General features: G+C 34.2%; 1 protein-coding gene and 2 long non-coding RNA genes across 4 annotated transcripts in view; all 3 read left to right on the top strand.

Annotated features, from left to right (window-relative positions):
* Window positions 1-26,845, top strand: part of LOC117794083 (LIM/homeobox protein Lhx3) — a 76,756-nt gene that overhangs the window by 31,584 nt on the left and 18,327 nt on the right. The window lies entirely within an intron of this gene.
* On the top strand, window positions 13,073-25,091 carry LOC117794085. 2 transcript variants are annotated; one of them, XR_004618357.1, is made up of 2 exons: window positions 13,073-13,083; window positions 24,984-25,091. It is a non-coding gene; the product is annotated as an uncharacterized LOC117794085 (long non-coding RNA). The 2 variants fall into 2 exon arrangements; XR_004618356.1 differs by having other exon boundaries at window positions 13,073-13,087.
* On the top strand, window positions 23,901-24,536 carry LOC117794086. The gene is made up of 3 exons (XR_004618358.1): window positions 23,901-24,237; window positions 24,316-24,385; window positions 24,464-24,536. It is a non-coding gene; the product is annotated as an uncharacterized LOC117794086 (long non-coding RNA).

Here is a 26,845-nt window from a genome sequence, read left to right as displayed (position 1 = left end):
AGTTGTTCAACTAATGATAGAAAATAAAATTCTGTTTGCTTCCAAATTTTTATTTTCATATAAAACACCTGAGGTATGTTAAACTAAATGGATAATCTCTATTTGCTTGAATCCACCTGCAATATTTCACAAATTTTTAAATTTAATTTCAACAAAATGAGCAACAATCATTATATAAATTTCAATATTAAAATCGTAAAATTTTTGACCATATTTTATTGTTGCCTGGCACCACTGTGCGCTGTTAAACGCTTGCCACACTGTCCAGTCGATTCAAGTCGAGTCCAACAGCGACGTCGCTGAGTGAAGGTGATTTAAAAATTTTGTCACATTTTCAGTACAAAGATTTTGGTATTTTTTAATGAGCTCTCGGGGATTCTGAGGCAGCACCAAGCCAAAAGGAACTCCAGTGGTTCCAGTAGAGAAGATCTTCCAGCGCAGTCAGGCGGCGGCACTGGATGCTGCTTTTGCGTTCGGGTTCGGGATCGAGTTCTTCCTCTTTTCCCTTATTTTTTTCTCCATTTTAATTTTTTTTCTTTTTGCTTTTTTGATTTGTTTTGAGCTCCAAAGCGGGTTCTTGGTATGCTGCCTGCAAAAGTGCAAATTTTGTTGCATGTCCGCGATTCGAGAGGCTTTTTTTTTGTTTCTTCTCTGATTTTGTTTTTAGTTTTTGCCCTCAGTTTTTAGTTGTATTTTTTATTTTCTCTCTCAGTGTGTGTTTGTGTGTGTCTTTCTCATTTATATTTTGTTTCTTGTTGTATTTAAATTGTTAATGTGATGCTTATTGTTGTTGTTGTTGCTGGTGCTGCTGTTGCCTTTGGGGAATTAGCACTGCTTTGTTGTTATTGCAACTTGTTAAAATTCCACAATGCGTCCAATGCGGCATTGCCTATATGTTCATGTTCATAAATTCAACACGCCGATACGCGCCTGGACTATGCTTCGATTTATTACCATTAACACACACACACACACACAGCCAGTTGGTGTAAGAGTTGTTTTACTTAGTCACATTATTCCCATCGATTTTATATAACTAATAAAACGAATTACTTTCAAATATTCCCTGTCTTTGAAGTTCCCATAATTTTTGTATTACTTTGAATAAATATTCTATTTTAGAATCACATTATTTAATAAAGTGACGAGCTTTTTACTATCCGATTTCTTTAAATATCAATGTGGATATCATAACATTAACGATTTCAAGTGATCTTTTAAGTATATTCAAATCAAATTGCTGAAATTTGTACTATTTTTTGGAAAGTAAAGAAAACTTGTAAATAATCTTGATAATCCAGTTAAGCATTATAAGCAGCTTTTGCATTCAAACATTGCTTACTGGTGTTAACTTATGTTTATTGCTCTCAAATCCATTCTTTATCAAAAGATCAATGAACTTGTTATTTTTCAGTATTTTTAGTATAAAATGTATGCGCACAAAATGACTACAAAATGCATTAGAAATTTTTTATCGTATATAACAACTGTTAAAATGCTGTTAGGTAACCGTGTTGGCAACGCTGCGTATGCGCAATAAAGGAACAAACAATTTAAGCAACAGCAACAACAATAACAACAGCTGCAGCAGCAGCAACAACAACTGCAAACGTGCAACGTAATTAATTAACGAATTAAAAGCGTATGCAACAATAATTATAAAGTCAAAAGGCAATTATGCAAAAAAAGGAAAGAAAAAAAATGAAGGCAAAAGAAGAAGAAAAAAACATCAGAGGCGAAGCCACGCAATGCGGATGCAATTGTTGATTGTTGCTGTTGTTTTTGCTGTTATTGCAGTTGATGTTGTTGTTGCGGTTGCCGTATTGTTGTTGCTGCTGCTGCTGCTGTTGTTGCTACAACGCATTAAATTAAGTTGCCAAAGCGCGCAAAAAATGGAAATTACATGCAACTTACACACACTCACACACACACATACACAACACACACACTCATTAGAATTAATTGACTTTCCATAATTGAGAAAACAATGCGGTGGCGTTGACGACGACTTCGACGTCGACGTCGACGTCGACTAACTGCCTACCTGCTGCCTACTTGCTATTGCTTTTATACACTAACAAATGCCAAAGGCTACATAGTAATTTTATCAAGTTAACAATTCAACCAATGAAAATTTGTATTTAATTAAATTAGGTCATGAATATGACATCTGAGTAACGTTCATAAAATCTTTTGGTTTTTATGACATAGTTATCATTAAAAATATTGTGAAAAGTAGTACAACTGTCATATACACAAGATAAAATCTTGATTTTAAACATTTATAAAACTAAACGGAATTTAGTTAGTGCAAACAAAAACAGACTGTATTAACTTAGCTTATAGTTATGCATAGTAAGAGTAATGAAAGTTGTTATATAAATGTATTATAATATTTATGTCATTTTTTATGTGTAGAGTAAACAGCTTATAACAGTATATCTTGTATAAAATAATAGTGAAAAAAAAATAGAAACATAATTGGGCTAAATGTCAAGCATAAAAATAAATTTGTGGTATTATTATGTTGCACACAAAGAAAAAGCATAAAAAAATTAATGGAAACAAATTAATGGAATAGAAACACATTCTAACTTAATATTGAGCCAATAAAAAGAACAGCTTAAAGTTATAGGAAAATAAATCTGTGTTTAGATTATATAAAAAAAAACTAATAGTTAGAGCATCTAAAGTAGTATTACTTGTGGGGTTTAAAAATTGTTTATTAGCTGCATTAATTGCGCTTAAAATAAACGAACGAAACGAACGAAACGAAACGAAACGGAATGAAATGAAATGCAAATAAATTGCATTACATTTGCCCAAGTTGCATGGAAAGGGGCAACTGCTGCCAGTTAAAAAGTCAGCAATTTTAATTGGTTTTTTACACGCATTAGCATAACTGCAACAGCAACTATAACAATAACAACTGCAACAAGCGCATCGTCACATTGTTGCAGCAAGTCTGTTGTTGTTGCTGTTGTTGTTGCTGTTGTTGTTATGATTATTGTTGTAGGTGGTTGCAAATGCTTAGGTGTTGTTGTTGCTTGTTGGGTGTGTGTCTTGACTAAGTGAAATATGTAAAAAGGCAACATTAAAAAGGCTACAAAAAAATAAATTATTTGTTATGCATCGCCAACAGAAATTTAGTGAAAATGTATTTAGCCAAGCGCGTAATTCAATTTTAATTTTCAATTCAACTGCAACTGCCACAGCAATAACAACAACAACAACAACACTACAAATTATAACAATAGCAGAATTAGCAACAATAGCAACAACAATTGGCACAAATTGTTTAACGCGCCGACGGTTGCTCTCAAATTTTATTGCATTAATTAAGCAACAACAACACAACAAGCTACAAGTTTTACAGCCAACAATATTCAAATGCTCAAATCTGTAACATCCTATAAAATCAATAGTTTGCTTGAAATATTTTAAAATTGTTTATAAATAAATGAATAAATTTTAAAACGAAACAGAAGAGTGTTTCATACATATAGTAAGCACAAATTTTAAGCAATAATTACTAACATTTGAAGTGCGTTGAAAAATTGTTAATAGTAAAAAGTTGTTACTAAAAGCCTTTCTTGCCTTTCGTGTTTGTATGTCAGCTATTAGATATAGATATATATATAAATTATATATAATTTATTTATTTGTGTTCTAGTGTTAAAACTATAGAGTTTCTTATAATTAATTACACCCGCCAATACAATGAATTTTAAACACTTTACAAATTTAAAATATTAAACAGATAAATGACACAAAGTTCCAGATATAACAGCTATAAGATAATGTACTCCGATCTGGCTAATTTAAATCAATGTTATGTCTCTAGAAAAAACAAAAATTTTAAATTTGATTGAAAAAACTCTTTAACTTTCGTGCGCTTAAAATTAAGAAGTTGATAAAATAAAAAAACCTTCCAGAAGAGCATGAATAATGTTATATGAATTAACTTGAAGATTGTTAAACTGACTGCAAATAAATAAGAGAGGCAATCGAAACACCCGATTTATGTTTTGTATACAGGGTATATTTACCTTAATCTATCGTTTGGTATCTCATTTGTTGGCCCGTCGAAGGCGGCGGCCTAACACGTTGGCGATCATTTTAATTAGACCATTTCTGAGCTTTGGCAGCTAAACAATATTGCATTAGCCACAACAGCAACAATAATAATAATAATAACAGCTGCAACAACAACAATAGTTTATGTATTTTAATTAAACCTATTTAAATACGCGACAATGTTGCCAGTCATTAAACTTTTAGAGACGGCAACTAAAATTCATTCACCACACAAATTTGTCGCTAACGATATGCTATCTGACAAATCAAACGAAAAATTTAGCGAATTTTTGGCAAGAACAACAAACGATTATTGTTATAGTTAGAATTCAAATGCATTTATAAAGTATCTAGGTAAATTCAAATGCATTTTAATAACTTTTATGTTTACAGAGTATTAAAAGCAGCGAATCAACCCGAAACATTTATCTTTTTCAGTTTCGGTTCAAAAACAATTGTAAAATGAAAAATTGGAATATGCTAAAGTGTTGTTTAATGTTAATTACGTTATAAAAAGTTAATTAAAAGTTGAAATTTGAGCTTACAAATCTTAAGTTTTCAAAAAAAAAAAAATGTTTGCAAGCATTTAAAAGCAAAACAAATTTAGATGTCAAATCATGATAAAAATGACATTCTTTCGTCCCGAAACAAATATTTCGGTTTCGTCCTTTCGGAATTTATTTTGGATAAGTTTCCGGTTTCGATACTAAAAACGTAACGTTTAGGTTCGGTTAACGGTGCTGCGACCGGTTCCGATTTTATTTCCTGCTAAAAAGAGTTTAGCATTAAAACAATAGCGCTTTTGTGAACAAATTGAACTAAAACTAATTTAATTATTATTATTCATTAAGGAAGAAGCTTAAAATTGCATGCGATTAACGTAAATTGTCAAACATTGATTAATTTTAAAAAGGAATATCAAAGTTATTGACATGTCAACCCTGTCAGTTGCATATTTCAAGCTGATATTAAACTGTTATACAGTCTAATTAAGTTGGCTGCGCCTGATGCTCATATGTCATGACATTGTCACAATCAACAGCTTTCAAGCGTATTGTCAAATACTGTAAATTAAAGGGTCGTCTATATATACTATTTATGATAATGATCATGGCGATGACGATGAAGATGATGATGATACAGACTATATATAGAGCTATAGAACAGCTGTTGCACCCTTGACCCTAATGTGCAACAATTGATGAGCTCAATCTGAATATAAAACTCAAATCGTTTCAGTTTAATGATTGATTTGTTATCATTATAAAAAAATGCAATCATCAGCACGTTTCAAGATAGACCTAAACTCAATATATATATATATATATATATACATTTATAGAGTATAAAAATATATATAATTACATACTATGTAGAATAAAAAATCTATTAAACTGTAGTTTTGCTATAAAAATAACAATATTTAAATTGGAGAGACGGGCGAATGGCGAACTGACTCAACGTTGATTGCGTTGCATGTTTTACAGTTGTTGTTAAGTTGTTGTTGCTGCTTTGATTACATAGATTTACACTTAAGACATTGCCCAACGATAAAAGCTAAGGAAAGAATGAAAAAAAAATACAACAAAATGAAAACCAAATTAAATCAATCTAGCTTGTAAAAACGCTTCGATTACTAATCAGTTGAAATTTCTGAATCGTTCAATCGAATGGGAGTTTTGTGTTTTTCCTATAGACTTATAGACCATCATGATGGAGCATATTTTGATAGGTTCTTTATCATGTACTTAGCCATAAAAGTCGCACAATTGCACCCATATATATTAATAACCAACTAAATGTATTTAAACTTGCTATTAGTCGTGTCATGGTATTTAACAATCTTGGCTAAACTTTTTTTCGTCTTTTTTTAGAGGGATTTTCTTGTGCAGTTAGTATTTAGATAAGCCTGAAATAAGTGGCAATTCCATACGAACTTTATAACGTTTATATGATATGAAGATTAATTCAGTCAGTCAATTCAGTTGAGCTGCATGCAAATTTTTTTAATAATTTTTTTTTTAAAATTTAAAGCTATGATATGATAATAATATTCTATAGATTCGAATAACAAGCTTATGAATGAAGTTAACGGTTTGATATTTGGCATACGTCTGTTGACTAGTTTTAATTTAATATTCTGTAAAATTCATAAAAATCGTTTGATATAAGAAATACAAATCGAATAACAAGCTTATTACTTAACAAACGTTTTGATATTTGATCTACGCTTTTCATTTGAAATTCTAAACACAAAAGTAAAACTTTTTTTTTTTTAATTTATTTCTCTTACTTCTATCATTTATATCAGTGATATAAATATAATAAGCTTTTTATTCAAGCAAACGCTTTAAAGTTCTATAGGGTAACTGCTAGTCGGGATAGCACGCGCTTGCTGTCAACTGGTTATGACTTTTGCTATGATTTTGGTGCTGATGAATGCTCATGGGATCTGTTTATGGATCATCATCAACGGCTCATCACATTGTCGAGATAACTTTGGGCTCGCAGCAAAGATGCCACTTCTTCCCCTTCCCCCTTTCAACTGCCCCCTCTCGACCATCACCGTCTGTCTGTTTGGCTTGACTGTTGGCTTATATGTTTTGCCAATTATCGATGCAGGCCATGGATTGGCAGCTAACTGCCATTGACTTGGGCACCCAGTTGCCAATTAGCCAGGCTTACCAGACTGTCTTGACTGTTTTTTTTTTTTTTTTTGTATTTTATTTTATTTTATTTTTTTTAATTACAACTCGAGCAACTGACTGCCGGCTGTAAGAATTGCGTTAAGAGGCTGGCAGTCAACTAAATTGCAACTGCAACTAAGACTAAAACTAAACTCAGGCTTAACTCAACTCAACTCAACTCGAGTCAACTTGACTTGACTCGATAATTGCAATGAATGAATGCCAAAAGACAACAAACAATGCAACGCAAATGGGCCATTTAGTGCAGTCATTAGCATTTATTGTAGCCACACGTACAGCAACAACAACAACAACAACTACATCTACAAAAACAACAACAACTGAGATAGCACTCTACATGCATCATTACTACAATTAAGTCAATATTTGCGCGCCACAAACTGAGTTGTAAACTGAAGTGATCGTCGCCTTCGTTGCAATGCGTCGTCTTTGTCTTCGTCGCCTCCGTCTTCGTCGCCTCCGTCTTCGTCTTCGTCGTCGTCGTCGTCTTGAGGCCCTGGATAAGAAAGAGCTTCCAACGTATTAACACATTTTCATCATTACACTGTACAACATGTGGTTATGGACAACAGAAGAATAAATATAACTAAACAACAGTGTAAATGCAATTCGAAAAGAAAGCAAAAAGCAGACATCTTTGAGATGAACAGAAAAACGACACTGTTGTCGGAATTTGACTGTTAAAAATATAAAAAACTATAAGAAAAATTATACAAAAATATAAAAAAATATATAAAAAAAAAGATTAGAAATAAAAACAAGTCAAGAGTATGAGGTTTTATTAAAAGAATTCATTTTAATTCTGATTTTTAAGTAATGAAAAATTAATTAAATTTCAATTTTTGTAACTCATTATTTCAATGATATTAAATTAATTAAATTAAAAAAAATTAAGTTATTTTTAAGTTTTCATTGTGGCTGTAAGTGTTCATTAAGGGGTGATGTGTTAAGTAATTTGTCATATAAAAGGTATTGAGTCACACATTGTGAATGTTTTTAGATTTTGGAAATACACCACTTGGTTCAAAAAATAATTTAAATTAAGTTTTTATTTTCAGTTATTGTTGATTTATATTTTAAAAATTGAAAAATAATGTTTATTTTAAAAATTGAAAAATTTACTTTTTATTTTAAATGATATACAATGATAATTTTATAATAAGTTAAATAATTTAACTACAAAAACTTTAAAGATTTTGTTGAAAAATAAAACTGGTGAATTATATTTTAGTATGATGGCATTTAAAATGTGAAAATAATTTTAATAGCTCAAGTGAACGCTGAATTTGAATTTTAGCTTAAAATAATTGATAAGAGAATAAAAAATGATAGTAGGTGTAAAAGTAAACAAACTATCGAAACTATCGATTATATGAGTAGAACAATATGCAATAGTTATTCTAAAAACTGCTTGCACAGTGTGACTAAACGTAGAAACTTTTCATTTTAGAAGCAGGCATGAGCAATGAGCATGTGAGACAGTAAGAGAGAGAGCGATAGAGAGGGGAGGATAGATATTGCAGGGTAGGGGAGAGGGAGGACAGTGGGAAGTGCAATGGAGAGGCGTGTATGTCTAAAAGTAGTCATCATTAAAATTCCTGCAGTGACACACAGCAACTAGGCAGTCAGGCAGGCAACTGAGTGGCAGGGGGCGGGGAGGGAATTGGAGGGGACTGCAACTGCGACAATGGCCAACAAATCCCCAACTGGGCGGCCGGCTAAGCAACAATAACAACAGCAACAACAATGGAGAGGCAACTGTTGCCACTGCGCTTGTTTCAATTTTCGTTAATTATGTTATGAAAAAAATGAAATAAAAACAAGGCAAAGCAAAGAATGAGAGAAGAGGCAGCTACAGAACTGAAACCGAAAAAGAATTGCCGGCTCTTGCTTGCAACTTGCAACGTGCAACGTGCAACTTGCAACAGGGGCACAAACTTAATGAGTGAACACAACGCGAGCAACACCCAACGCCGAGGCAACTTCAGCCGAAAGGCGACTACTTTAGATTTATGGCCATACCTTTGGCAACACACACACACACACACACACACACACACACACACACACATACAGATAGAGACCCCATAGAGGCCCCAACATCAAAAACTGAGAAATGCCAAACCGAAAAATTCCCAATGACTGAAAAACTGAAATGAAGCCCACAGACTTTTAATTCAGCAAACAAGAAAGAAAAGTGCGCCGCGTGGGTGTTTAGACTTTTCTTCCTCTTCCTCTTCTACTTCTTCTTCTTGATTCTTTTTTTATTTTATTATTGTTGTTACAGTGTTTGTAGTTTATTCTATTTGATTTTGTGGTCGCAACTTGGCTCTAATTAGCATTGCACTGTCGAATGTACAGCGAATGCCTTTGGGCCAATCTTGAGGCAACAGGCAACAAGCGGACAGGACAGACACAACAGTTTTTACCATTTCAAGTGACAAGTAATGCTAATTACGTCCCATACTGCAGATCATTTGACGCACCCAATGCAAGTCATTGAGGTGTGCGAGTGTGTGTAAAGTCTTGCACACACACAGTGACACTGAGAACACTGAGAGCTGAAAGTGTGCTGCTTCTTTTCCTTAGTCCCTCATTATTTCTAATCTTTTGTGCTTAATTGTTCTAAAACATTTAATCAATTGCTAGTTACTTGATTATTCGCCTATAATAAGCTTTTAAGTGAGCTTCCTGCTGATTTTAATTAATCTAGCAAGGTTATGACAATTGTTTCTACACTTTTGTGATTAATTATGCTACATTATTAACTTAATTGTATTTGCTGAGTTCAGTTAATCTATTTTAAAGCTTTTCAATATTTATTTAGTTTTTAGTCTTATTGGTAAAAAATTCCACAAAATCTGATTTTATAAATAAATCATTAACATTAAAGAGAATCCAATTAATTGTAATGTAACTCATAATGATAATAGTCTTTGTTTTTAACATTTATACCATAACAGCTATCTTTAACATACTGTTAAGCTATAAATGTAAAAGAAAACAAACAGTATCTGTTACTTTTACTGTTAAGTCTGCAAACATCTGTTAATTAACATTTCTGTTGAGTAGATCGTGCAGATTACTCATACGTCTCGTATGCCATAACTTTACTATTGTTGTCATTTCATTATATTATACGTATGTATATTTTAATTACATTTGTGGCAAGCGTTGCTGACTTTTAATATATATTTTTTAATTAACGCCTTTTTCTTAGTCGCTCGTTTTGCTTTGCTTTGCTTTCTTATTTTTTTTTTTGCTTTCTTTTCTTCTTTGTTTTTTTTTTGTGCGCTGCGTCAAGTGCATTAATTGTTAATTAATAATAGTTGTTGCTAGCAAATGCAATTAAAGCGCAAAGCGCACAATTAAATTATTGAATTGCTTTCCTTGCTTTTATTGTTGATATTATTGCTGTTTTTATTTGGTTTTTTTTATTACTACTTATAGTGTGTATTAATAATTATAAATTGTATTTACTTATTTTGTGTCGATTAGTTTCGCTGAGCCGAGGCAATTTGCGCTCTCATAAATTTAACAAACGTCACTAGAGATCGCCTTGCCGATCCCCCCTCCCCTCTCCCCTGGACCAACCAAATTTAAATAGAATAACAAACTAATTAGTGTTGATATTTTTCAACATTTGTTCAATTCCCTCTCCCTCTCCCACTCCCTGTCGCTGTCGCTCTTTCACGCTGGCTTTCTGTGAGCAATCACGATTCTTTTATTTATTTATTTTAATTGAAATTGCTTCGGTTTGTTGCGTTCGCTTCGTAATTGATTTATAACTAATAAAATTTTGCTATTGCCTTGTTAAATGTAAATGTGCCTCGACTCGACTTGCATAAGTAATCAAAATGCCAAGCGCCCAACAACAGCAACATTATACAGTACTCGATTATTAATTACAAATAATATAGTATGTAACAAAAAGTTAGAAGAAAATCATATCGAAACTTACATGCTCTTTTTTTTTAGCAGCACAAAACACTGTGCTTATTATTACACTTAAAAAAATATGCCATCTAAGATTAGATACGACCGTACTTAATTTTATACCGTTTCGTTCTTGCTATGTACTAAAAATCTTGAATTAAGGATAAATCTATCTTTAATTTAGAATTCTGACTTCACATTCCAATGGCAGCTATCCGAAATAGTAGTCCGATTTTAACCAAACTTAGTCAAAATATATAAGACCATGGCAAATATTTAATGATACCCCCAGAAACAACTGAGTTATTTACACTAAACTAGTTTAAGATTTTTTTGTACTTAAAATAGTTTTTTCCAAGATTGAAAGTAAGCTTGAAATAAGAACGTTTCGTACTTAAAACAAACATTTTGGGATATTTCTTTTTCATTGTCGAGTCTTAGAATTCTCAACTGGTTCTATCGTCGCAAATAGGACGTTAAGCTTGGATCACTGGTAAAATCAGTACCTATGTTATTCTGAAAGGTCGCTAATTAAGAAAATTCTCTATTATTAAATGGTATTTAATTTTTCTATTTTGCTTACTTTTAGTACACATACTAGTATATGTTTTAAGATCAAAATTAATTAATTATGACAATGTTTTGTACCAGAAGCAAGTACATTTTGGGTTTAGTTCAAGATTTTTGTGTACTTATAGCAGTATTTTTTAAATTTTTTCAGACTTAATTCAAACCCAAAACGTACATATAGTATTTGCAAAACCCGAGCTTGAAATAAGTTTTTGGTTCTCAATTTTAGAAAATCCGAACTTAGACAGCTTTTAAGATCGTTTGTACTTGAAAATGGCCTGTTTAAGTATGGAAATCTTGATTTTTTTCTGAGTGTATGATTCTTTTCGTTAGAGCTTCAAAGCTTCTGACACAGCTGTAATGCCTGATGACGTTTATGAATGGACGTTTGAAATGGATAATAAACGGATCATTTAAATGGCAATGCGCGCAAACGCAATACGATTACGACAGAATGAGAGGGAATGATAGCGAGCGAGAGATCGCGCTTTGCTACATACAACTACATGAATACAAATCTATGTACATAAGCCAACAGCATGCCAATTAGCCGGCGTGCAGTTGGCGTCGGCGTTAGCAGCGCTGTCGTTGACAAGTTACGTTTTGTACTCAGAAACTTTTAAACATACTTAACAGTACATACAGTATGTCAAGAAACACTTTACACACTGACAAAAAATATAATTTTTTTACTTAAAATATGAAAATAGTAGCTTTTTATTCAAAATAGTTGATTCGTCTTTTAATGTGGAAAAGCGCCTCGGTTTTGCTGTAAATTAGATCAATCAGCCGGCATAATATTGGGATGACGTTTGATTTTATTCCCAGAGTATGTCGCAAGCCTTTAATTTCGCTAGAAGTTCAAAACATCATTTCGACTGTAAAGTTTCGAAAAATGTTGGCTATTATGCAGAATACCATGTATTGCTCGAAATTTTGAAATCAAATTTGAAAAGAAATGCGTCACATTTTTTCTCATTACGGACAATAAACCAAAGTTCAAATTTGTACATGGCAATAATCCTTAACATAAAGCGCTAAATGTGCGGATTTTGCTACTTTACAATTGTACACCACCCCAGAAAAAAGGCAGCCCAAAACCGAATACAGCTGAAAGCTGTGTACCGGAAGATTTCCCTTAAGATTGACCTACCAAAGTGGGTCCATTCGATAAAAAAAAAAACGGCCCCAACATGTAGTTAATGTTAATTTTAATTAAGTATTAAAATTTGATAAGAGATTATATTATAGTTATAAACCTTAAACTCATAAGTATGAAAATACTTTGTGTAAAGAGTTTCTTGACAGTGTCTAAAATGTGTAATCACTGTTTTTGTAATTTTATAAGTTAACTATTCATAGTTTTGTATCTTTTGTTTTCAGATATTAACTTAATATTCAACACTTAATTGTTATGCTTAAAAAAAATCTTATTATTTTGAATAAAAAGCTACTATTTTCATATCTAAAGTCAAAAAATAATATGTTTTTCAGTGTGTAAAGTGTTTCTTGACATACTGTACATATGTATTTCGGTCAATTGCGTTTATTTTTAATTAGTTTCGTTGTGCGCTTTTAATGCAATTATTGTTCTTGTTGTTGTAGCGTTGGTACTTGTCTTAAAATTAATAAACTTTGTTATTTTTAGCTAGTTGAGAGCGAGAGAGAGAAATGGACTTGGGCATAAATGAATGCTTATGTATGTATGTATGTATGAGTATGTAGATAATTGCTGTGATTCTTTTTGGGCGACATTTTTGATTGATTGATTGTGAGCCGTATGTGTGTGCGTGTGTGTATATGTATTTGTATCTGCCTGTGAATGAAATGTGTGAATGAATTTTACTCGTTGCACTTGGCAGTGAGCCAATCGAACTACATTTTTGTGCATTATACATACATATGTAATTATGTAATTACTTATATACATAAGGAAATCAACTCTGTGACAGATGCGTCAGAGATGATTTGTAAAATTGACATCCAGTTGACAGTTGAATGAATAGAAAATGAATTCAAAAGAACTTTTCACCGTCGATGAATTTGCCATCCACATTATTCGCATCGGTTGTCAACCAAAAATCCGTTCGGTTTTTGCTCTCACAGAATCTGGTCACACTCTAAACAATTGCATACCTAGTAGGCAGTGAAAAACACTCGTCTGACGGCAATTTAAGTAAATAATTGTAATTCAATTTTAGAAACTTGTTCTTAACTTATCATACATTTTATATGACTAAATTCAATTACAATAATAATAACTAACATACTTGATTTTTCTCTCTATCTTTCTAGGTAAGTTTCAAAGGGCCAAACGCTGTAAAAAAAAAAAAACAAATAAAAAAGACAAGTAAGCTTAATGGAGATCATAACGCCGTAATTGTGCAGTAGAAGCTAGAATATAATAATAATATACTCTTCATGTGAAATAGTGGCATTGAGAATCGCAGAGAACGTCTCGAAATTGGTTAACTATGGAGCTTGTGACATTTTCATACGTTTGTCGACGGTTCTATCTTGTCAGTGGAGCTTTTTCGGTTTATAATGCCAAAGCGCTGTCATAAAACCAACAACAGGAACCACAATATTACTTATATACACATACTATAATACCAGCAGGCATTTTAATCAGCCAACAAATGAACCTTGCGCATATTTTAAGGCTAATTAAGCCGCAAATTATTACCAACTTGTCAGCGTGGGTTTCTACAGGCTTAAAAAATTGCCTTTACTTAGTTTATTTTTTTTTTCTCTCTCTTTTTGTGTTGTCATTACGAGTATTACGGGCTGGTGAAACGGCTTCAGGGGCTTAATGCTTTAATACCCTGCATCTATAAAAGGTGTAGGCAGGTTCTTATATTACATTTGCTAGTTTGTACTATATTTATAGCCTGTGCCTATTCAAAATGGGCAAAAAAGAGTATACTGATTGTGTTGAATGTATGATCAATTTAGGATATCGTACTATCAAGTGCGCTCGACTGATCCGATTGTATATTTTGTGGTTTTAAATTGTTCTGCAGTCGAAAAATAATTGATGTAATTAAGCAGTTTAGATAGTATCTGAATATTTCGTAATGTTTGATTCAAAAATATTTTTTTATTTTGATATGATATACTGTTTCATTATTAAATTATATACTTTTAATTAACACTTATTGAATGATTTGATTCATATCTTAATATTTCATAAGTGTTTTTGGGGGCGTCACTTTTGATTAAGCTGATATCTTGTGACATTTATGTGGTATTTATCGATAACAGCCATAATAACCATTTATTTATTTCCGACTTCAGTTTCGACTATCAATCGAGTTGAACTGGTTCATTTTTAAAGCGGCTTCCCTTTGATATCATTTCGGCTTTTCTATGTATTCCCCAAGTATACTGGGATCTATCATTTACTTATTTGGGGGCGTTCTTCAGCTTATGACGTGACGTTTATAATGCATTGTTGTTGTTGATAATGAAACCAGGTGCCGGTTTATTTTTATTTCATTTTTTTTGTTTGTGTTGCGTTTTTATACTTTTTTTTATGATTTTATGAGATGTTTTATAAAAATGTGTTCACAGCTCTGGCAATAAATTTAATGATAGCAGCAGGCACTTGTTGCCTGTTTGTTGTTGTTGTTGTTGTTGATGTAGTTGATATTGATTTTGGTTTGTGTGAAATATGTGTAAATTACTCAGATTAGTCACATTTACTGATAAGTTCAATTAAAATTAATTAAATATCGACAACGAGCACAAGCTCGCAAATTAGTGGAATACCAAATGTTGCCTCCCCTGCATTTGCCCCACTGTACATATCGCACCATAGACCCTTGAGGTGGGCCCATTAAATGCAACACTGACAAAATTAATTGCCACTTTTTCGCATTTGGCAGAGCAACAAACGAAAATGTCAAGAAGACGAACGCGAATGCGAAAACGAAGACGAAACGAAGACGAACGTAAAGACGAGGACAACGAAGATGAGAAAAACGAGCAAACTGAAACAAAAAGAAAATAAAACTAGTCGAAAAGGCTATAGTCGAGATCCCGACCATAGAATACCCGTTACTTAATTCAATAAACATTAAAGTGCTTTATAGAAATTACTACCTTATAAAAACTGCTGCATACTTTTGGGTGCTTGTGCTGCCTTAATTTTTAATGACTTTGGTTCGCTATTACTGCCGATCTACTTGTCCAATCTTGATGCGATTAAGTGAGATAATAGATAATATTAATTAATAACGTCTATTGCCATAAAAACCGAATTCTCTTAAAAACTGTGGGTGTGGTGGCTTTTCGCGATTTACGGGGGCGGAAAGGGGCGTGTTAAAAATTTAAAACAAACTTGACCTGCGTTGGGACTTTAGAAATCTGTGTGCCACATTTGGTTGCCTATCTCTTATGGTCTCTGAGATCTAGATCACATGGCTAAATCGACTCGACTGTTGAAGCTGGTCAAGAATATATATAATTTATAGGATCGGAGATGGCTCCTTCTCCCTTTTGCATACATTCCAACGAACACCATATACCCTTTTATCTATTTTTTAAGTAACGGGTATAAAAAACAGCAACAAACTTACGCGCCAAGCATTTAGAGCCAACGATTGCAGTGTATGGGGTGGAGGGGAGGGAGGAGTGAAGAAGGGGCATGTGGCAGCGTCGCTTGCATTGCAAATTAGCAATTGCTGTCAGTGGCGGCAACTGAGCGGAAGTTGCCGCAAATTTGTGGAGGAAATGAGTTTGGACCGCCGCATGGAACTTGCAGCCTATGAATTGAAGCTGCCATCCCCCCCACCTCTTACCCCTGCTCTCTCCTTTGCCACGACAACAACTATTGGATTAGTGGAAATTGGTTTTTCAATTTGTCAATAGAAAAAAAAAAGTAAAAGAAATAGACAAACAATGTTGCAACAACTGGTTGCTGCCATGCTAAAGTTGCATTTAATTAAGCCGGGCTTAAACTGGCTTGACAATTCTTTTAAAAACTAATTCAAATTTTTCTTTAGTCATTAATCATGAATTTAAATTCATTTTCCATTATTATATTTTAGTGTGTTGTAGTTGGCAACGCGTTAAGCATTGTTGGCAACTCTAGACTTTTACCATATGCATAACACATTAGTGTATCTATTAAACCCCCTCCCTTTTATAACCCATCCACTTGCAACTTTGTTGCTTTTTTGCTAATGGACAACATGTTGCACGCTTCGCAGCGTTGCATGTTTTTATACTGTTTTTGTTGCCAACTGTTTCGTTCTATTGTTGTAAAAACAACAACAGCACATAAAAACATTATGTCTGAATCATGTTACAAAACAATTTAGCAAACAAACTGTCAAAAACATGACAACTTAAAGCGTTGCCTGAGATGTAGACGCAGACGTCGACAGCGGCAGCGACTGCGACTTAGTTGTTGTTGCTCCAGTTGATGCTGATGTTGATGTTGACGTTGATGAGTCGAGCAGATTGTAAATGACATTTGAGAGTCCACACGCAGAGAGCGCTTTCTCTCCCTCTCTCTCTTTCTATCTACTCCAATGCGGAATGTGAAGAGTGCTTTGTGGATGGAGTTTTGTGGATGCTGAAATAAAATGTGCCTCAGCTTTTGTGCTTGACAAATTATGTTTGTTAATTCCTCTTTTTGGTAGTCGTCACACATGCACTGATTTGCAGCCATCTCTTGTTCTCTTACTCTCTTTGCCTGTGAATCTGGCTCTCCCTTAACGCTGCCGCTGTCGCTGCCGCAGTCGCTGTCACTGCTGCTGCTGCTGCTGCTCACATGCAAAACGTTTGTGTAATTAAATCAAGGCGCAACCCTTGACGCATTTTGTGTTGTGTTAAGAGTGGGGAGGGGGTGGCTAGGGTTGATAGGGTTGGTTCATTGTGAGTGGCGCTCCAAATATTTTCACACACCCTCACCCTCATGTTTGGCCATAAATTTTGAGCTGAGCCATATAATTTTTTAATGCCATTTACGACGCTAAGCTGCCAAACGCGCCACAAGATCAACCGCCTTGCAGCGATATGCGGCAAAGAGTTGCGACTTTGGCTGCAATTAAGTGCAGCAAGCTGGCAACCCTTTGCCAGCACGCAATGCCATTAAGCGCACACATATTGTGATATATATGTATGTATGTATGCATCACTGATGCCAATTTAGCTTTTTTTACCTCTGCTTATTTTGATTGCTAGAAAAATTTGAATATTGCTATAAGGTGGAAGTCTGGCTATCTGAAATATACATTTAGCTATACTTTGTAACATTTTTCTTTTTTTGAATACTTAGATATACATCGATTCTCTGTTATATTACCATCGAAACTTTACGGTAAACTGTCTTCACTACGCGATAATCTTTTATTAGTTTCCCCTTTACCACTGTATCTTGACTCCTATTAAGTGATTTTTAATATTCAATCATTTTTTTCCGATAGATTGTCAAGTTTTAAACCAAATTCAAAATATTTCATTTCAATAAATACTATATAATACATAATTTAATTAATTTAATTGGGTTAGATTGACTTAATAAATAAAAGTACTTTTAAATTTTTTTATTATTATGCTAGTCTCTAATCGAGCTTTCTCCAATCCAATTCTTTCCATGAATGATCGGTCGGATTAAGATCTGGGGACTATCAAAAGAAGTTTTAGATGACTTATAAGCTACATTATGGCGTATGAAACTTACCGAGCCCGGCAAATTAATTTTTTATTTAGCTGTTTTTAGATGTCTCTTTTCAGAATACCTTCCTAATATTGTGTGTCCATAATTTCGACATTGAAACATGGTAATGGAGGGATAATAAAGATTATAAAAATCATCTAACTTTTCCGCAGTTCACGTTTTTAACTAAATTATCAGGCCTGTTCCGGTTTTCACTTTCGGCAAGATTTTTCGGAATTGAATTGTTTTAACCTAAACTAATATTATTTTGGGAAATATTTTCCGAATTGAATTTTATTTAATTTGGGAAATTCAAGTGCGATAAAGTGAAAAACGTTAGATTTAGCTATAAAAAAAAGGTGAAAAACGGAATAGACCTGAAACAAAATAATGAAAGTTTTGTAAATAAATAAATAATTTGCTGTTTAAAAAAAACTTGGCTATTTTGTAGCTATTGCAATTTAATTAATTTTTTTCGATGTATGCTTCTCCACCAGAAACAGCTAAATATGTTTTCCGCTAAAAAGCTGTCATCACTGGTATGTGTGTATGTACTCTAGATACATAACTGCACATGATAATGTCATAAAATTAAATGGCCACACTTATTGTTGTTGTTGTGGTTGCTGCTGTTGCTGTTGTTGTCGTCGTCGCTTTAATTAGAGTTTTTCCAGCGCGCTGTCGCTTTTATTGCACACACACGCAAAACGGCAAAAGAAAATTTCCTTTGCTTGTTCCATGGCTGGCAACTGCTATAAATATTATAATTATCAAAAAGTGCAGCCAGCGACGTCCACCGTCCACCGACGAGTAATCGTAATTGAGTTAATTAACACGCCACAAAACGCGGCAGGCGACGTCGCTAGAGCGGCATAGGCTCAACAAAGAAAGCAAGTCAGAGCGAGAAGAAAGCCAATGAGGGCCAGAGTGAAGAGACTGAAGAGAGTGAAGAGAGTGGAGCAGCAGTCATTTAATTGCTTGTACAATATAATAACAACAGCAACAAGGCAACATGCAATTGTTGCAGTCGCTATCGCTAATGTTGCTGTTGCTGTTGTTGTTGCTGTTGCTGTCGTTGTTGCTGAGCCTACACTCGCTATTTAAGCTTTTGGCGCTTTTGTCAATACATTCCACATACCAGCTGCCCTGAGAGCGCCAAGAGAGCAAGCGAGCGAACAAGTGAGAGGCGATCCAAAGATGGACGAATGGTAAACAGTGCTGCCAACTATCGACTTGAAATCCAAAGGATCGTTAAAACTAGACGGAAAGAAACACAAAAAAGATACAAATAATAATGAATGGAATTCATATAAAACTATAAAAGTTTTGGCAAACTAATTTAAAAAAGAAGTAACGATCTGTCCGATTAGAAACACTTAAAGTGAATATGTTTGAAATTAATGAAAATCTTTTGAATTCATTGAAACTTGTTAATGTACGGGTGTAGATGTTTATAAAAATGTTATTGTTGTTGTTGTCGACGTCTTTTGCATTTGCAAATAAACAAACAATGTCACCCCAAAGCTTGCCACACAATGCCATATTGTCCATTTAGTCTGAGCCCTGGCAATGACAGGGTTGCAAAACTGATGACTAGCATTTGTCCGGCCTAAAACAACAACAGCAAAAGCAACAATAACAAGCGAAACGACAACAGCAACAACAACAACAACGACGACGACGACGAGATCATTAAAAGTCCAAAAGCAAAACAATTATGGAACTCATTGAAGCCAATTATTAATAAAAACAGCAGCAGCAGCAGAGACGACGCATCGCTGTCGACGCAACAAGTGGCAAGTGGCCAACGAAGTGGCAGCAACAGCAGTAGCAGCAACAACAACAACAACAAACAACAACAATAAACAACGGCAACAAACTGAAAGGCCTGCAGACAGAGCGAGCGGCCTTCGCTTCGTCTTCTTCTTCTTCTTTGTCGTCTTCTTCTTCCGAGTGTGTGGCACAGTAGCAAAAACACAACAAAAGACATGTGGCAAAAAGGGCAGCAGCAACAACAAACATTGTTAATGAAGCTGCAAAGGAATGCAGACAAAGAACGAAGAACGACGAACGACGAAGGAAACGACAAAGAGGAGGAACTGGGCGTGTGTAGAGCGCACAACTTCACACATAAATGGGAGCAACATGTTGCCAATGATGACGGTGACGGTGATGCTGCCGCTCATGTTGCCGGCATTGCGACAGCGAGGGTGGCACAACAGCTTCTTCAACTAGAAGCCTGTAAATATCGATTTAACGTATTTTGCTAATTTTGACCACTGTTGCCAATTTACCTTGTTTAAACAATTTTTAAAATGCGTTTTCTTAATTAGCGAAAAACACTTAAATCTTAATTTGAGTGTTTATTTGCTGAGCCTTTTTTTGGCACAGTTGTTTTTACCTCTTTTCTTTATATTACTTTTTCTAGTAATGTAAAAATAAATTTAGAAATCGATATTGATCTATATTTTGTTAAACATAATTATTTATATACATATTTACAGATATTGGGACATCAATTAATTAGTTTTTGCGCAATACATATGCATATGCAAATTTTATTAAAAACGAGACAGTTGCATAAAAATTAACCAAATAATTTTTCATGTGTTTTAAAAATTTTATTAACTAAAAAATATTTAGTTTAAAATAACATTAAAAAAAGTATAGTATGTATATTTGTGTAGTTAATTTAATACCCTGTATTCACACCAAGGTTTACGTACTCTTTTCTGCGATTTTAAAAAGGTACATGTATTGGGAATTTTTGTACATATTTTGTACAATAGATCTTACACGTAGATCAGTTTTGGCGCAAAAATGGCAAGAGTGGCAGCCGTCATGAAGAGCGCATCATGATTAAATTTACTTGGGTTCCACATTGCTCTTAAATGCCATTTAACATTGAGGTCTTAAAGAGTGCATTACGATTTCAAATGTATTTGAATCAGTAAAGCATATTTGATCAGCTCTATGATTTGGTATTCTTTTGTGCCACACCTCGCAGATGCAACATGCTGTGCCTTAGTCGTCGTCGTCGACGTTGCGACAATTAAGTTTGTAAACTGCACATAAAAGGCAGGGAAGATGTCGCCAGCCGAGCAACTTACAACTTACGAGTATCATGGCCATGAGATGCTGCTTAATAATGTCATAAAAATTAGAACGGCGTATTAATTGGCAAGCCGGCAGGCAGCCAGAAGCTAGCAACAACAGCAGCTGCAACAACAACAATAAGCAGCAACAGCAACTGCAATTGGAACTGCGTGTGGGAGCGCAACATGTTGCCTAGTTTATATTTGTTGCTGCTGTTGTTGTTGCTGGCTTGCTTGCTTTGCTTTTTGTTTTGTTGCTGCTGCTGTTGTTGTTGCTGTTTGCGGTGCAATTTCGCGCAAATAAAATAAATTGGCAGCCAATTAAGCGAACGTCGCTCAGCCGCATATCAGAACAAAAGCATAAAGGCAGCAAATTAAATGCAATTGGTGGGCTGAACAGCGGGCGACGGGCAGCGGACAGTGGACACAAACAAACAAACAAAAAATGAAAGAGAAGAAATGCATGCAATAATAGGCAGCAGCCGCTGCAGAGATAGCGGAAGCTAAAGCGACGCGAAAGGCAAATCAAATTTAATTAACGGCATAAGCCTAAATAAGAGAATGTGTGTGTGTGAGAGTGCGCACAAAATAGAGTGAGAGAGGGCAAACAATAAAGCTTAGAATACTAAATGTTAAATGCATGTTAACACACAGCAATAGGAAATTCACTCAATTCGTCAGTCAGTCAGTTAGTCAGTCAATGCGCCAGTTAGTTAGCCAATTACACGACAAAATCTTATATGATCGTGCAAATTGTATTTTTATTGCCAATTATTTATTTATTTCGTTTAGCTGACGGCACAATACCGACAGCTAAAATGTTATGAAAGGCGTCGCGTTGCGTCGCTTGGATGGCAACAACAACAACAACAGTCGCATCCAACTTCACGTCGGCGCTTACATACTCTGTAAAGTGGTTGAATCCACGCACTGTTATTGCCAGAAATCAAAGCATGTTACTAGGCGATCTATGGTAATTTTAAGAGCCTTGATTAACGTTAAAGAGAGGCGTGAGATGAAAAATGTAGTGCACATGATAAGTCGACTACACATATCAAGCTTTTCTCTTTCTCTTGATCTATTCCCAGCGTTCCGTCCATCTATTGTTGTTGTCATTTGAAATTTAAAAATGATATTCAATTAATTGTCATTTTGTTAAGCGATTGTCGTCATTTTGTTGAATGCCTTGCGATCTTTATAATATGTACATATGTATGCATTAACAAATATTTGTCTTGCATCACAACAACAATATCAACAACAACACAAAAATAAACAGCAGTACCTGACGTTCATTCATTAATTATCAGCACACAATCTATAAGCTTAATTCGTATTCAATGCAATTAAAAATTAAATTGTTCAACAATTCACATTGCTCAGTTTTGTTTAGATTTCATTAAGCCGTTGAAATTTGTGTTGTTGTCGTTAATTCTCATTATGTATTCATTTTGCATTCAAATTATTATTAGTATTGTCGCTCCGCTCATTCTAACTAATTAAAAATGCCAATTAACAGCGCATGCTCACTGTTAAATGGCCTTGCTGTTAAATGTTAATGTTAAACATTTGCCGTTGTTAACGTTTAACATTAATACCCTGTATTCAATGTGAATTGTATAATAATTTTGTGTAAATGTATGACGAATATACTCTACAAATGATATGCATAGTATTGCCTATCTTTCATGCTTAAATAAACACAAAAAAAAAAAATTCGATAAAATGTCACTGTGAATAATTGTGAATTTCAATTAATAAAAATGGCAAAAAACAATTTGCATATGATAATTAAATAAAATAATAAAATTAAACACAGCACAAACAGATATTAAAAAAATGGTAAATAACAGTCGGTTGCACTTGAGTAATTTCGCATAAAACATAACCAAGTAGAAAGGATATTAATAAACCGACATAAAACACACACACACACACATATACATATTTACGATATGCAAACATGCATATGCACACACATATGCACATATGCACCTATGCATTCGTGTGCACACAGACAAGTGGATGCCATTGCCAGTCGCCAGCTTGCTGTTGCTGTTATTGCCGCTGCAGCGCCATCAAGTAAATCAGTGTCCAATGTGTAAATAATTTCCATTTGAATGAGCAATTGTGCATTTTTCATATACATACACTCTCACACAGATGCATACATGGATAACTGCTGCTGTTGCTGCGCTTTTCATTTGCAGACAGGACGCGTCGACGTTTAAAATCGCATGAAATTTTATTAAAATGAAGTAAATATGGTGTAAACGTGCTGATAAAACGTTTCGTGCTCAGCTATGTAGAAGAAATGAATGGACAGCACTGCGACTGCGACTGCGACAGCGCCCTGTGGAATGTGAGAGCAGGAGCGAAAGTTTAAGCGCGGCTTTTAGCACTGAGTAAGAGAACAAATGGGAAGCAGCGCTTAAGAGCAAGCGTTTATATTTATGCATGTGTGTGAATATGAATGTATGTATGCATGTATGTGCGTAATTATTGGTTAGGGCCACTAGCGATCAACACGGTCAATGATTACAGCTGCCAATTAGTGGTTAATGCATACATATGTACAATGTAACTATCGTTAACAGAGTTAACTGCATGACTCAGTTGATAAATAGCTCTCCTTCTCACTCTATTTGTGCTTTTCCACTTTATGATGGTAGCGCATACAAAAGTCGACTCACAAAAAGCTTTTTGAGGCGGCACAGCATAAAATCGCTTATGTAAATACCCAGTAAAACCCGGAGCAACGTGTTCCGTCATGCAATTCCTTCTGGCAACCTTATGATTCATGCAAAATGAGTAGTATATGGCTTGACAGGGTGCTAAATGAGCTCAAAATAGCCTTGCAATACGAGTACGTTGCATTTGCTGACTTTGGAAGGCTAAACGCCAGGTCTTTCAAAACGTTCGCTACTCTGCTATGTGTTTTGCCACGCCCTCGCCTTCGCAAAGACAGGCACAAACTCTGTTAACTATTACGAAAGAGCGAGCATAGCATAATTAGCGCAATTTTTACAGTTTTTTCTTTTTGTTTCTTTTATTCTTTTGTGGATGATCTTCATATACTTGTAATTTTTCTATCGCAAAAAAGAAGAAGCTGCCGTCGAGTGCGCACGTGTTTGCAAAGTGATTGTGAAATATGAAAACTTGGAAAAATATTACTTTACATCGTGTAAGTATAAAAATATAGTAATTTCTTTTGCATTTATTTATTTATATTTATATTATAATATTTTATTTATTAATTTAGGAGCCGTCAAATATATGATTTATGTATGTAAAAATACGTAAAAATGCGTGGTTCGACTTTATATTGAAATGTAAGTACGAGTAGATACTATTTTATGTAATACAGAGATTAATTCTTAAAGTAATTAATTTTTTTTCATTTCTTAAAGTATGGATGCACACGCAAAACCAAGCCGACGCCTTTGGAATAGAGAAAACCGATACAAGACGAGACAACGCACTGGGGGGAATATATACTATTTATAGATTTAAATATAAATATTTTCATTATGTTATTATTTTTATATCACATTTGTCTAAGCAAATATATATGCATTTTCAATATTTATTGTGTTTTAATGTACGTTGCTTATCCACTCCAAAGCAATGCCTTTTGGAAGCATTATGTTCGTAGCGAACGCCGCAGGCCTGCTCTACTGCCTTCTACAAGAAGGCCTTCTGCAACGTTGTTCTTGGAAATGGGCGTTGGAAAGGGAAATGGGCGTTAACAGAGCCATAACAGAAGCCCTGCCAAACTACCTTGCAATGCTACCCTTCTTTCAGCGTTTCACCCCTGTATAATAGCGAATGGAAAACGTCAGGTTTAGCAACTGCTCTTACGTTACTTAAGATGTGGTTTGAAGTTACTTTCGATAGGAGCCAAGTTTTATTGGGTAGCCATGCAAATAGGTGTGTGTGTGTGTGTGTGTGTGTGTGCATTGTGGTCAGTGTCGTCCATGTTGGTCGTGGCTGCTGCTCTGTTATTAATGACGTCGCAACATGTTGAGAGAGAGAAAAGAGCACATTGTCCTTTGGCTTTCTTGTTTTTGTTGCTGTTGTTAATTGTGAGAATGATGCCAGCCAGTTAACCGTTATTTAATGGGCCCACGAACTGAAAATGTTGTATGTACGTAATTTTCATACGGCTCGACAAATGTAATTAACTGTAATGTTGAGCCTATGTGTATGCGTATGTGAGTGTAGTCAAAGTATCAATATGTACATATGTATGTATGTATGCTTATTTGGTCAAGTGGATAACCACATGAATTGTTTTTGTAGCCGCTTTTCTCTTTACCGACTGCGTCTTCAAACAAGCAAATTATTATCATTATTATTATTATTATTATTATTATCAATGTTGGACATGGGAAGCAGCACCTAAGTGTTGGCCAAACAACAATTGACACAGTTCAAGAGAAACAGCAACAACATTAACAGAAACAACATCAACAACAACAACAATTGCAAGTATGTTTAACACAAGTGCAAGAAGAGTGCAATCAGTTTTCCTTTATCACATGCCTTCTCTCTCTCTCTCTCTCTCTCTCTCTCTCTCTCTCTCTCTCTCTCTGTCTTTCTTCCTCACACAGAAGCTATCTTTATCTGTTGACTTCTATTAATTAACAGCAAATCTTTAATAGCAGTATTTTTTTTAATTCTCTTCAGTTTACAGAGTCATGAAGTCTAAGTGATACACTGTGAGATATTTAGTACTTACAGTAATTCTTTTGACAAAAAAAAATATTTAATATAAACATTTTTTTGACTTTTTATTATTTATTATGGTATTGGTTCTAAGAAAAATTAAAAAAAAGTTATAATGATTTCCATAGAGCTGAGCTATTTTTAAAAAATAAACGATATAAGTAACATAAAAAGTAATAAATTAAATCACGGAATCAAACCGAATCTAAAATAGGTTTCAGTTAGGGTTTCAATTTTAGCTCTTCAAAATTCTTTGAAATAACGGTACGATTTCGGTTTACCTAAAAAAAAGAGTTGTAAAAATTAAAAAAAAACTTTAATATATTAACAAAAATTCCAAAATAAATGTATATAGTAAGATCAATAATAAAATGTTTAAATCAAACTTGGCTTGAAAAGGAATTATCACACCTGAATAACATAATTGAATTTAGTGCTTGATTGTTCCGGAACCTTTATATTGTATATGAATCGGTTACTAATCGGTTATTGCGGTGTGAACAATTTCGACTTCGGTATCATACAAAAATTTAGCTCAGGTTAAGGTTTCACTTACGTTTACCAATTTCAATCGAGTAATACCAGTTCAAAGTTGCGGTTTTTATTAAGGTTTTAATCCCAGAGTTAAATTTCTATACATTTTTCCAGCTGAAATAAATTTCTATATATTTTGAGTAATTTGTAGACACAATTTCTTGCCGTGTACAATGTACATAGTCCTATCTATAATCTCTCTGTAAGCGATTCGAAACTCATTTCGTATCATTAACAATAATCATATCCATAGACAGGTTCAGGTTAAGTTGTCTATTCCTCATTTTCTTTATTTGTATTTATATTTTTTTTTATTTTTTGCTTAGCACATTCGTTACGGTCTTGCCATCGCAGTCACTTGACAGTTTCAATTAGGCTTTAACACTCTACTAGCTCATGGCTCGAACTTCAGCTAACAGTCAATAGTCAACAATCAACAGTCGACAGTCAACAGTCTGTGGCAGTTGCAGTGGCAGCTTCAGCTTTAGCTCCATTTGTGTCTTGGGGCGCTGTTAGCTCTCAAGTGGCTG

This window comes from Drosophila innubila, chromosome X, assembly GCF_004354385.1.
Source record: "Drosophila innubila isolate TH190305 chromosome X, UK_Dinn_1.0, whole genome shotgun sequence".
Taxonomy (NCBI): domain Eukaryota; kingdom Metazoa; phylum Arthropoda; class Insecta; order Diptera; family Drosophilidae; genus Drosophila; species Drosophila innubila.
This window is presented reverse-complemented; position numbering and strand designations above follow the sequence as displayed.